We start from the raw sequence: 11783 nt of genomic DNA, 5'->3' as shown, positions 1-11783 counted from the left end.
ATAATTTTAATACTTAACAGTTGATCAATTTACAAAACATTAATTTTTTGAGCTGCAAAAAAAATATATCAGGACTTAAAAAGAAAATCATTTCAATAATGGATTTTTTAAATTTAATGTCACTTTTACATAGCTTTTCACAAATTTTTATACATTGTTTGAGTTTCAATAAATCATGGCTTATTTTTTCGCGGAAAATATGATCAGCAACTTTACTGTTTGCAAATCTGGAAACGAATTTTTCTCTAGGTTAAATCGTTAGAAAAATTTTTCACCGCAATTTTTTTTAAAGAAATAACTAAATTTAAACCGCTTTTCCCCAAAAAGGCTACATATATGTTATTCAGATTTATCCAGTTTTCGAAAACTGGTGAGGAGCGACAGTAAGCAAAATGAAATTAGAAAACCAATTATTAAAATGATGTATTTTGAATTTCCTAGCAGATACCTCAGCGCCTATTATACATTTAAAAGAGATTATTTTTATAAAAAGAAGTTTGCTAACATCTGTTTCATTATTTGATAAATACTGTATTATTTGTTTAAGCAAGTGACGCCTAAAGCCTCTCGCTTCTACCCGAAATTTCGATTAGTGTATCTGAGACAAAGTTTAATTTTTCTGCATTTATTTTTTAAAATAAATAAATGAATGTTCAAAATTATTCTTGTTTTCCTTTCTTTCTTCTTAAAATTATTTGTTGATGACTTTATACGTTAAAACATTATGTTTCAAACATATAAAGTGAAAAGATGTTGAGAGTTTTTTGTTTAAAAAAATGTCTACATATTTAATTAAATCTTATCATTTCACCGATTAGGACGAAGCGATAAGAATACGATGTATAGCGAAAGATAAAATTTTGCGCTGAATTATACTTTTTCTGCTGAAATTTTTTTTTAGTCATTTCGTTTTCTAAAAATACAATCAATAATGATAGCTACCCTAAAACAGTTCCAATAATTTTTTAAACAATTTTATCAACGAAAAATCTAGGAATAAAAATTCTTTGTTCTTTAAACTCTAGCCTAGATTGAGTTAAACGAACTTTTTTTCTTGTTACAATTCATGAAACATAAATACGAATATCTTTGAAGGACACGTTAAAAGCCAAAAACCAATGAGATAACATTAAAGTCGATTAAGATAACGTATATGTAGATGCGAATGAAACATAAACAATATTAATTAAATATAGTGTTAACCAAATTTTTCAGTGAAGCATTAATGAAGTTTTCTTACAATTTCAAGCAATGAGGATCGTTTATTCTTTGGCCTGTATCTTAACTGTCATCCTTAATTCCATTGGTAAATATAATACTATAATAGGTACTATTTATTATTTTAGAAACATTTTCAGATTTCATGAAAATACAAATTTGTAAGAAGTATTCAAAAATCAAATTTGAAAAACATTCCCTATTGATACAGAATTTTCTCTGATATCTGAACCAGAAAGTAGATGTTAATGTGAAAATGGGGAGTTGTCCACTTCAGTCAGAACCATGCAGGTAAAACAGGTTCTTCTTTCATTTTCATAAAATATAAGAAGATTTTCAGAATAAACAGATTTTTATCGACTAAGCAACTTGAAAAATAAAAGAAAAATTTTAATTTTTATAATTAAAAATTTGATTTTTCTAATGCTAACCTTCACGCTTCAAACTAATTTAAATACAATAAATCCCAAAGTATTACGTTTTCATTTTCATTGTAATACATGGCGTTACTTATTTTAAAAAAATTGTGAAAGCTTTTTCGGAATCCATCTCAAATAATGTTTCCTGAATATATCGGATCCAACATAGAATACGCTTTCCATTGCAACCTTCCCAATGTTTTTTCTTTATCTTTAAGAATAATTGAAAAACGCTAAATCCTAAAGTATTAAGTTTTTATTTGTTCTATGATATATGGCGTTAAACTTTGCAAACACAAATTTTAAAAAACTTTTTTAGGATCAATCCCGAATAATCTTTCCTTGAATATTTCGGATCCAACATTAAATCAATCTTCCATTGCAATCTTCCCAATGTTTTATCTCAAAGTTTCAAAATAGTTAAAAAAACTAAATCCTGAAGTATCAAATTTTCATTTTAATTGTAATATATGGAGTTAGATTTTGCAAACGAAATTGACAAAACTTTTTCAGGATCTATTCCGAATAACGTTTCTTAAGTATTGCGAATCCAACTTTCAATACGTTTTCCATTGCAATCTTTCCTCAATTTCTTCAGTCTTGGCTCGAAATTTTCCCCCATACTTTTAACAAATAAATCCTTGGTTTCTTTTTGCAGATTTAAGTTCAGAATTCGACTGCTTACCTAATGGCGAGCCTATTCTTAATTTTCCTGATAGCAAATCTTCTTCCACATCAGACAGACAACATTCACCTGGAAGGTCTCTTCCTCCAACCAGGAGTTATTCTCTGGCCAAGTCTTCTTCTGCTTCCAAGTCTTCTGCCTCTTCCAGGATTCCTGGTCGTGTCAGATCCAGGTCTCCTGCCAAGTCTTCTGATCTTGTCGAGTCTTCTCTCCATACCATTCCTAAATCATATCCAATGAAGTTCATAACTCCACCTACGAAGATTGAAGCTGGCCTTGGACTCTATTATGTACTTGACCAGCTTGAATTAATTCAGATTACTTGTTTCAACAATCCCCACCGAAAATTTGGACTACGAAGATACACATTTCCTCCAGAAAAGCCAATTCGAATATTCTTGCGGCCAAATATCTATGGACCCATACCAACCCGAGAACAAATTGTATTAGCGACAGCCGATCATGAAGTCTTTGCAATATTAGAGGCTAGTAATGCTCTTGCTGGTATTTATTTACATCATCTTAACAAAGGCGGTAGAGGACGGGCAAAAATTAACATAGAAAGCGGCAAGATTACCCATTTGACAAAAGATGAAATAAATGAAATTCCTGTAGGCCGGAATGTCAAATTTTTAATGAATTATAGAGTAGAACTTGTAAACCACAACTTTCTAAACTATTGATTCAGTATGCAAATAAATGCAATTCAATATAACAAAAATAAAAAAATAAAAAATTTTTTCATCACCCTACCCCACATGAGAAGTCAAATAAAAGTGTTTATTGAAAATGTAACAAGAATGGATCACATATATTTTGGATTAACATCAATTATGCACAGTAATGTGTTTATTTTTTAATTTGAAGCTTATGCTACGGATCACTAGAATTAGAGTGGTAGAAATTAGGATTGCGTCAATTAACATTTAAATAATGTCTTAAATTCACATTTATTTCACAACTGTGCATATCGCTCCTAAACTTGTAAGTCCTAAGAGAAATGTCTTTTTAAATCATATTTAGATATTCTACAAGCCCCGCAAGGTGAAAAATTGAGTTTTGCGAGTTTCTGGAGCTGATTATATACTTTTGCTGTTTTAAAACAAAAGTCTATCTGTTGCATATAAAACAACTTTAAATTGATCAATGAATGCTTAAGTACATACCTCAATGAATTTATTATAATTTTAGTACATTTCTCTTAAATCCAAAGTTGAGTGTATTACTTTAACAGAAGACAGTTTTGAGCAAAAATAGATTATTTAAACACTGACGTTTGGTCCTTTGCAATTATTATTATCCCAATACGTAAGAAGTGAACATAGAGTTAACAAAATTTTCTCGGTATGAGTATTACTGAATTTTAGTCTATTAAAATAATTCATTGGAATAGTTTGGGCATATATTTATTATCTACTAAATAATATACAGGAACGATCGTCATCGTCATCGTGATGGATGCTCAGGTGGAAACTAAAGAACAATTTTTTACAATTTTTCTTTTTAACATTTCCTTGATACAAAATTTGTGTTTTTCATTTTAAATTTCTTTTTTTAAGATTTACAATTCATCGCTATAGATGAAAAATTGAAATGCCTCCTGAAATACAGGTATTTCGGGCTTAGAAATTTGACTGTTATAAAATTTGACTATTATATTATTTGACTATTTTGGAAATTTAAGTATTTCGAAGAAAATTTGTTCTTTCGGACTAATTATTTTGTGGCTCCAGCTAAAAAACAGAGAAATAATATTTACTGCAAAATTTACAAAAATTATCAAAGTATTCAGTTACCAAATATTTCAAGTTATTAATGAAAATAATGAAGAAAAAAATAAAACAATAATTAAAATTAGTGTACGAACTTGATGTTTAAAAAAATAAAACTTTAGAGGAAAAGACGCTGCAATATAAGAAGGAATATTTAAATAAATTTAAATCCATTAGCTATTTCAATAATGGTAATTATTACCAGATCAACATTTTTTCAATGAATTTCACTAATTGTTTAATAATTCTAGGCCCTGGCTATTATTATGTAATATTTTGTAATGTCAGCTTTCAGCGATCTGGGAAAGGGGTTTGAACAGAAGGAGAAGAGAATCGGTTCTGAACGTCATTGTTACATATTTTTAATTTTTCCGTTTTTTTTATTGGACGATATCAAACTTTTTGGGAACTTCAAATATTACTTTTTTCAGACTCAGAAGAAGATTTGACATAACTTTTGAAACTATTTACTATAAAATAAAAAAAATTGCATCAAAAGTGAAGATTTGCCTATTATTTCCTCAAGTTTTTTAAGAATAGGAGTTTCAAACATTTTCAGCCATCTGAATAATTATGTGAAACTAAAACAGAGCTTCAATTAAATTATTTTAATTTAATTTTCAATTAGTAAACTGTACCTCACATAAGAAAGAGGATCGCTGGACTTGAAAATAAGAAATTGGTAGCACTTTTAAGTTTGGTGAAATTTAGTGCATTTTTAGATAACTTTAACAAATAAAAATAGTTTTTCATTTTTTAATATCAATGGATGTTTAATGCTTTTTATAGATCTTCTCTCAAAAAGAAATTAATTTAACCGTTAAAATCTTACATCGGGTATGATTTACATTTTAAATACAGCTTTGTATATAAAAGCAAAACCCGCAAGAATATCCTTGTTGCACCACCGATTTAAAAAAATCCTAATAGCCGTTAAACACTTAAATCGGTTATGATTTACATTTTAAATGTAGCTTTGTCTATACAAGAAAAATCCACAAGAAAATTGTTGTTGCATCACCGATTAAAAAAAAATCTTTGGAATGGCTCATATATAATTTTAGACGCATTTTTAAGGATTCGAATAACATTCCCTGTTTTTTAGTTTAAAGTGTGGCGAGAGCGCTTGATGATTAAAATCGAAGGCTGAAGCCAACAATGAATATAAACATCAAAAGACTACAACTTTACTGACGTTGAGAAAACTGACAAAAAACATGGTTTAGCTGGCCCAACTAGACGTTTAACTGGATTTGACCTTTTAAGAAAATATAACAGTGCTATCTAAATTTCTAGATGAGATAAATTATCTAGATAATTTCTAAATGGAAAAATTAGCTACAAATTTATTTATATTTGGGTGGCCCCAAAAACCGAATGCAAACTTTTTTAACTTTTATTTTTAACGGACCCTTAACGGCGTTAAAATATAGTTTTTTTTTTATTTTTTGGTCACACTTGGGGAGGCGTGATGAGGGGGTATGGTTATCTTTAAAAAAAGTCTCTGATGATATAACAGATTCCTTTAAAATAAAAAAAAAGTTGTTGTTACGGTTTTATTTCTCAGACAATCCTCTAAAATCACTAGAAAACTTTAAACGTTCTGATTAAACCCTGAAGTATAAGCTTAATTTTAAAAAACCAAGACTTCCTTTCTTATTCAAATAAGATTTTGAAGTGCTAGGTGATGCGTTTTAATATTCGAATTACCAACGAATGTAAAAATATTATATTTCTGAAATTAGATGTGGCAAAGCTGTACACAATGTTTTTGCCAAAAAACTAAGCTTCCTATTATGTATGAGAATCTTATAAATTCATCGATAAGAGCAAAGCGATAAAAGTCAAAAGTTCGGTCAAAGATCAGATTTTTAACGGCATTATGTTTTCGTATTTTAGAAATTTTTTCAGGATAGTAATGTTATCTCTTTTGAGAAATACCACCACTAATGACATCTTTAAAACTCAATCTTTCTGTAAAATGATATAGCTGACTCCACTGTTGGGTCAAAATTTATTGTAAAACTAACATTGTTATACAAAATCTAGTTCATTAACTTAACGATATCTGAGTTTGAATAATTTTCGGATATTTATTGTAGAGCTTATAGTATACGATGGAATATAAATGTCGCTATCTTAAAAGTACAAACTTGCCATATGTACCCGATGAGATCACCATTGAGATATTGTATATATTATACTCTAATTAAACTTAAGAATATTCATTGGGGACGGCGTTAACCACATTCCTGATTAAAGAATCAATTAGTCCTGGGCCTAATTCGAAATAATGGAGATATTTAACTCTTTCATCTTTGTCTTGTCTTTCATCTTTAATTCTATTGGTAAATATATTACTATAATATGTACCATATGGGTAAATAAATTTATTTGTTAAATTCAGGTCAAAATTTTTTAAATAGGACCATTGCTTGATTCATGAAAATGAAAGCTAGGTCCTTATGGAGTCTTATCATTTGAATCCTGAATATATCAGTATCGGTATAGAAAATTTTACGAATCAAGAATAATTCTCCATCCGTAATGATGTGCCAACGTACTTCAATAGAAATTAATCATCCATTTATTTTGCAGAGTTAAGTTCAGAGTTTGATTGTTTACCTAATGGCGAGCCTATTCCTGGTGTTCCTCGTTGCGAATCTTCTGCTTTATTAGACGAAAGTTTTTCTGCTAATAAGTCTCTTTCTTCAGCCAGACCTTATGCTCCTAACAGGTCTACTTCAACTGCTAGGCCTGCTTCTCCTGTCAAGCGTTCTTCTCCTACCAAGCTTCCCATTCGCATTAGGTCTAGATCTCCTTTGCGTAAGTTTATGGGTCAACCTATTCAGATTGAAGCTCCTGGTGGAGTTTCTTATGGACTTGACCAACTTGAATTTATTCGGCTTACTTCCTATCATAATCCTCGCCGGCGATTCGAGCTACGAAGATACACTTTTCCTGCAGATAAAGAAATTCTAGTACTTTCCCAAAAGAATGTATATGTGCCTGTACCAATTCAAGAACACATTGTGTTATCAACAGCTGACGGTGTTGCCTATGCAATATTGGAGAGGAAGAATGCACTTGCTGGAATGTATTCATGTCAGGGTCCCAAGCGCAGTAAAATTCGAGCAAAAATAAGCATAGAGGGGGGGACAATTACTCCACTGACAAAAGAAGAAACTAGAGAAATTCCAGTTGGCTATGCAAGAAAACTCATGCTCAATTATATAATAGAGCGTATGAACCACAACCCTCTACAAGATTAATTCCATCACAAAAAAATTGTAACAATAACAACGGAAACCAGCATCTTCTGTATCTTTGTTTGGATTCATACTTTTCCTGGTTAAAAATTTTCGACCAAAGTAGTAAAATGCGAAGAAAGTAAGAGCACTTTTTATAAATTATCCAGGAAAACGACTTTAAACAAAGTTTAAGCACGTTACATAGACTTGGATTCAAGTGTCTTGTAAGACCCGCAATTCATTCAAAAATTTTTTACACATAAATGTATAGATAATTGTAATTAATTAAGACTCGTTTCTTTCTTAATATAAGGTAATTTGATTACTTGCAATAATTAAATAAAATTAATTCTTCCATGTTTGATGCTCAAGTTTTACTTTACCAGAAATAGAATTAGAATAGTTAAAACTAAATATTGCTATAATGCATATTAAAATGACAATACTAGTTATAAATTTGATTTGGATAATAAACTATAAATGCTTATAAAAATGTGTTTTATTTAAAATCGCACTTTCGCCACAAACTACCACTAGCTGCTTCTTTCGCACTTTAATAATAATTTATGATTTGAGTTGACTTTCAAGATGTCATTTGCAAATATTTTTCGGTTCATACTCATAATTCGCACTTAAAAAATTTTCCATAATGGTTATAAACTATTTAGGACAAATTGAGAAAAGCCAAAAAACTAAACTATTTTTAATTATTTCATTAAGTTTTTAATAGAATTTAATTATTATGATTAAATAGTATTCAGATTGAGATTTTATCAAATCTCACAATAAGAAGATCATTTATCAAATTTTCTTGATGACCTTTATGTGTTTACGTCTATGTTAGTCTAATTCTATGGTTACGTCTATCGCGCATTTGTTTTTTGAAAAAATATTCGACCTTTAAATGCAGGGCAAAATTTTAATTTTAAATAAAAAACGAATCACATACAATAATGAAAAGTAAAATTAAACAATAAAAACTGAGAAAACCTTTACCTCTGTTGTTAATATTTAAATTCTACTATGCTAAAAGAAAAAAAAGATCATCAATGATTGATCTGAATTGAAAAATTATTAACCCTACTTTTGATTTTATATTTGAAAGAGGAAACAGAACGCACCTTCTGCTTCATATTGAAGGCTAACTTCAAGCAAAAAGGCTAAGAACATGAATTAACCGAGACTTAAAAGAACAGTGTCGTAGTAATGGTCAGATATATAAGTTTCCTTCAATTTAAAATGATGCAGATTTCACAGAGTCCAGGTAACAATTATTAGCAATATATTTAAGCATTAGGATTTAACATTTAAGCATTTATCTGTTTCTATCTTAATAAATAAAATTTAGGCTACAAGTCCTTTACACTTATTAGGCTCATGGTGTAAAACCAAAACATGTTTCTAATCAAACTGATGATCACCCAGTGGACACCAAATTTGGCGACGTCTTTACGACATTGTTACGACATCTTTGCGACAATTTTACGACAACCTATTTTCATGTCGTTTCGGTGTCTTTGCGATATCGTAAAGACATCGTCAAATCATACGACTCATTTACGATATCGTAAAGACATCTTAACGATATGGACATAGGATGTCGTAACGTTGTCGTAAAGATGTCGTAACGATGGCGTGAAGACGTCGCCAAACTTTGTGCCTAACGGTAGTTATTACGTGATGTTTCGCAAGAGCCTTAGGGTTCTTTGAATTCTGTCTAAACTTACATTGATATTCTTTAGTTCTTGTAGAACTAAAGATAAAATCGCTATTTTACATCTATTTATTAGAATTATTTAAAAAAAAAATAAAACAAATTTTCCTGACTCTCTTATTGATTCAAAAAAATGTATTAGTTTAAACCAAAAAAATCGTAATACCAAAACTAGACAACTTTTTTGGGTTAACTGTCTCTCTAAAAAATTATTGTCACAAGATAGTTCTTTAGTTATCATTTGAAGAATCATTTGAAGGATATGTCAGATATCTTAGAACGTCGTTTAGTGAATGATGAGAATAAAGATTTAAATACTCAATTAGAATTTCTCACTATGAGTTTTAATATTATCAAGATAAAATTAATAAAATCCTCAACTTCTAATACCTATGGTGAAATTTAGGAACGCGGTTTTTATAATAAGATCAAATAATTCCATACCACATAAAGATTAAATAAAAAAATTTTTAGCACGATAATAAAATTTTTCAATCTAATATATTTATTGCACAAATTATAAAAAACACAACTTTTCATTAAATATAATAAACACCTGTAGATTACACGTGCAGATAAAGGTAATATCACTGTTTTTCTTAATGAAGAATCGAAAAGTAACAAAATGCATCAGTTATTAAATGATATCACAACATACCAAAAATTACAAGAGATTTCTGTAAAAGAACATAGGAAAGAAGTTTTTGAATGATTGAAGATATAGAAAATCAGTGGTTATCTAGTTGAAAATATACAGTAAGGACGTTTGCTATGTAGTCATAGGGAATATAATTATAAAAACTCTAGCATACAATGCAACGCATCTTGCATTTGTGTAATACAAAAAAGCACTATATAGGTGATTTTAATTCGCTCTTCAAATTTACCGCGCTCGAGATCTTGCGCTGATTGGTCAAAGGCTTTAAGACTCAGAAGACGTACGCAAAATATACGTATAACCAAATTCTGAAAAAAGGTTATGTTCCCCAGGATTCAACGAGCATTTCAAATAAATAATTAGTTACGTATTGAAAACAATATAACACAATATTAAGATGTGTTTACAAAAAATTTCGGGAGGTCGTTTCTTTGGGAAATTTTTTTTTTAATATTCGTTTGCGAAATCTTTTTTATTCGTTGAAGTCATTGAATTACTTGAAATCTATAATTACTAAAAAAATCTTCTAAAATGTTTCGAAACCTTTTAAATCTTCCAAATGTTTTAAAATCTTTGAAATTTGGTGAACTGTAAACTTTTGAAAATATTTGAAACCCTTTACATCTTTTAAAAGTTAAAAAATCTTTTTGAAATTGTTATAAAATATTTAAAATCTGATAAACACGCCTTTATAAAATGTTCAAAATCCTTTTAAATATTTTAAAATCTTTAAAACATTTTGAAATCTTTATTAATGTGTGCTACTTTGCACAGAACGGTATCTTTTACAATTAAAAATTAAAATAATGTTAATTTGTTTTAAACCGAAAATGTAAATAATTTGGAGACGTGATTAATTTAATCAATAACTCGTTATTTACATGTCCGCCATGTTCCTATATTCCTGGTCTTCCCTTTCTACCACACAAGCATCCACACAGGCGCCACCTAGGGGAGATAGAAATCATTAAAAATCGTTCACATTTTAGCCTTAAGACTGTACCTAGTCTAAGATATTATAAACGTAGATGCGGTGCGAGCTTAGTTACCCGCCATAAATAAAGACGGCGCGCCTGGCGAAAAAAGTCACTTCCCCTCTACCCACCGCTCCCCGTAAATAGCACCCTCCCATATAGTTTTCCAAGAGCCACTTGAAGCTCTGTAAGGAACTCTCGGCACACCTTCGAGGCGTACTGATGGTAAACTTAGCTTGGACAACAACCATTTAAATTAAAATTAAATTGCCAATATTTCATAACAAACGTAAAATATCCACGCTTTGTAAGACATGGTTATTTTGATGGATACCAGAGAGAAAATTAAATGTATAATTTATATTTCTGTTTCATGTATTTTGTAATATTTCTAAAGTAATTTAATTATTTCCAAATATATCTTTGTTATTTCTCATATTTTGATATTCTTTTATAAGTAATAATTTATTTACTTCACCATATTATATTTTTATTCTAACAGATAAAACTTTTAGTGAAATATCTATGCATTGTTCTTTAATATTATTAAGTGTTTATTTTTATATTTGTACAGTTTGTAATTTCTACAGATATTTTAGTCTATTCGACTAATGAATTTCCCGCATGTATTTTAAAATGTCTTAATTATTATGTTCCGATCACTGACAATGAGTGAATGGCAGAGTAATAATAAGTTCATAAATCTATAACTGCTCTCTGGGTCAAACCTATATTTGGTGTTAGGATTTCTCTACTTTGAATCAGAAAACTTTGAACCCTCAGAGCAGAGGCGAATATATATATAATTAAAAATTTGTCATAAGGACAACCGCAGGATTTCGCCGGGAGCGGGTGTTAATCTGAAAAATTGCACCCCTTCCAGCGAAATCGCGGTAAAATTTCAGACATAACCACGTCTCACAACTGTGAGATAGGTGGTTACAGTCTGCAAATGAATCAATACGACGATCCAGCAAAAGCCTCGTGGAACTTAAGAACACGGAGCGACCCAAGGACAACCGCCTTCTGCATTTTTCCCGCAAGTGTTCTAGCATATTGTTGACACGCAGGGATGCTTTTTAGGCTATTAGC

Source organism: Belonocnema kinseyi, chromosome 4 (assembly GCF_010883055.1).
Source record: "Belonocnema kinseyi isolate 2016_QV_RU_SX_M_011 chromosome 4, B_treatae_v1, whole genome shotgun sequence".
In the NCBI taxonomy this organism is placed as follows: domain Eukaryota; kingdom Metazoa; phylum Arthropoda; class Insecta; order Hymenoptera; family Cynipidae; genus Belonocnema; species Belonocnema kinseyi.
This window is presented reverse-complemented; position numbering follows the sequence as displayed.